We start from the raw sequence: 3,167 nt of genomic DNA, 5'->3' as shown, positions 1-3,167 counted from the left end.
TTCTCAAGGGCCCGACCGTTACCGTAGACTTAGGACGTAACAGTATCCACACCCAGCAAACATCACGTGTCAGCACGCCGTGAAAATCATGCCATGTGAACAATATGTTGGTACAGTGCTGTTCTGTGATGACACGCGTTGTATGCTAACAAAATGATATCATAGCGTGCTGAGGTAAGCATTGCAGGAGGACCGACAGATGTCGCTACTTTTAATTTGGTGATTCTCCGGCTCAATCTCTTCTTTCCCTCTGCTTATCTTTTCCTTTTGTCTTGAAGTCAGCTTTAGCATTAAGATCTTGTTTATGCGGGTAATAACCGTTTACTTATATACATATTATTATTATACATACTTATTATTATTATACATATTCGGCTATTTTGTAAACAGAAACATCGAAATCAAATAATTTATCGGTTTTTATATAAGATAACGGTTATTGTCCGCACAAACAAGGCTATACTGTGTTGTGAAAAAGGTGCATTTTGCAATTTGTGCTCGGCAAGTTGGATATATAATTATATTGAATATATAAAGTAAGTATACACCTACACACACATACACACACATATATATGTAATGGTTTCATATATTTGGCTTCTATACACATTTTAACATAAATGTGTAAGTACATGCATGAATATGTGCAACTTTCTACAATATTTTTAATAAGGTAGTGATATTTCTACATATAACCTCTTCAAAATCTTTTAGTTGGTGTATCAGTTTTACAGTCGAACAAAAGACGAGGCTACACTATATTGTACGAAGGAAGGTCTACGTGCATTTCTGCAATTCTGTGCTCAGCAATTTGGATATATATTCTATTGGATATATAAAGTAAGTACACACACACATTTATAATTTTATATATTTGGCTTATATACACATTTTAACATAAATGTGTACATAAATATGTGCAAATTTCTATTTTCAATAAGTTAATGATATTTCTACATATAACCTCTTCAAAATCTTTTAGTTGGTGTGCACCAGTTTGAAAATGTACAAAATACAAAAAATCCGTTCTCGCAAAATTATACATAACGTTTCGCAAAAATATAAACAAACACTAACATCCGTACTCATAGTCCTTCCTTATCTCAAGTATGAAGGACGCCTCTATTGAGGATCCCTTGAATCTCCAAGGCAGCCTTGTTTCATAGACAAACCTCGAGCCTCCCTTCTACAAGGAAGATATTCTAGCCATATTCTAGGAATTTTAAGTGACTTGGCATGGCAACATGACAAGTCACTCGATTTTCTTTTACGTTCTCGCCCAAAAAACATCTTGTTATTACAAAAACAAACTCAAGACTTACTGCCATAATGGAGAAAGAAAATAGTGCACATTATACGGAAAAAGAAAGATTACTTTTAGTTCAGCTGATCTCCAAAAAGCCAGCAATAGAAAATAAAAAAACCGGAAGTGCTGCCTTGAAAAAAAGGCTGACGCGTGCAAAAGAATTATTCAAAAATACATTAGCCAAGAGTGTACCACGTTCCACTAAACAATTAAAGAAATGCTGAAACAATATGAAACAAAAGTAACTATAGAATAATTGTTACTTTCTCTTTGTTATTGGTTTGTTCTTTTCTTTTTCAATTTAAAGTGAAAAAGATAAATCTGAACTGGTGCAGCTAGTTCAATAAAAAAGAACAAACCAATATATGCATTTCTCATTTTAGAAAACAAAAATTAAATTCAGCTTACCGACACAAACGGCTGATGACATGTGGAAGTCCTGCGCCAGTAGAACCAAACGACCCAGTAATGGCATTTATAGATGCTACAACTTCAGACGTGGACGTTGAAATTCCTTGTGCATACGATAGTACTGCGTTGTTTGAGAAAAACCGCAGTAAGCAATATAGACATATACATAGAATATTATTATTCTATGAAGTCCCTATAACTTGTTTCCTTCACTTTTCAGATAATGTAAAAATAGAATCTATAGCCACAGACAAAGAAATGATATATGACAAAAATGACGAAGATGATTATGTAAATACAATAGAAATACCGGATAATTCTGATCCTTAATCACATGCGACCATATACATCAGATGATACTTTGTCAACAAATAAAAAATTAGAGGTAATGAGAAAGTTTATGAATTAACTTCGTATTATTTACTAACATTAAGGAATATTAAGTAAAGATATATTACGCTAATTGCGTCGGTGATACAGCGGACCTATCGTTATTAATCACGTTGCGCGTTAATTTCATAAGTTACACAGTTAAATTACGATTACTTTTACAAAAAAATGTACATATGTATTTAAGCAACATTGAGTGCATCCAGAATCATAATCTTGTAACGATGCATATCGTTACGGCCGGGACCGACCATCCGTCCCGACCTAAAACGCGGCGCTTAGCGCCAAATAAACACTTGAAATTAGCGTATATTAAATACACGCCTAACACGTAATACTTTAAATTAAAATTCTAAACTCAAACTAGTATTTATTAAAAAATGTATTTTATTTTTAATATAAAACATTTTATTTCTACAAAACCTACGTTACAAAAAAAGTGATATAAAAAAGTAGCACCAAGTACACTCCGTGTACATTTAAAGAAAGTAGTAAAAACATTATAAAAAAATAAAAAGTATAAAATTATTATATATGTATCAATAGGTAGACTTTGCCTTTCGTAAAAAGTCGAAATATAAAAAATAATTAAGGCAAAAAAACTTGGCGTGGCTGCACCAAAACTATAGCAGACATGTTTTATCTGTGTACGTGCGAGCTATTGTCAATTTATTTTATGTCATATATGTAACTATGAAAACTAAACCAATCAGCATTGCACTAAAAGTAAAATTCTTACATTAACAAATGAAAACTTAATAAGATTTTCACTTTTACTCGTCTGGTTTAGAGAGAACAATGCTATTTCTCTAAAAGTATTTATATAAAATAAATCTTTTATGGTTTAGAGAGAACAATGCTACTTTTCTGAAAGTATTTATATAAAATAAATCTGTTACTTTTATCTTGACGATTCTATGTGTGTACATGAAAATAAAAACTTTGTTATAATTGACTTAGAGTATATAATACTTTGTTTAAATATGCTAAAGAATATGAAAATTACAAAATTTATTAATACTGTAACGGTAAAACACAAGTACCGATTTTATATAGGGAA

This window comes from Pseudomyrmex gracilis, unplaced genomic scaffold (assembly GCF_002006095.1).
Source record: "Pseudomyrmex gracilis isolate BER0280 unplaced genomic scaffold, ASM200609v1 scaffold_736, whole genome shotgun sequence".
NCBI lineage: Eukaryota > Metazoa > Arthropoda > Insecta > Hymenoptera > Formicidae > Pseudomyrmex > Pseudomyrmex gracilis.
This window is presented reverse-complemented; position numbering follows the sequence as displayed.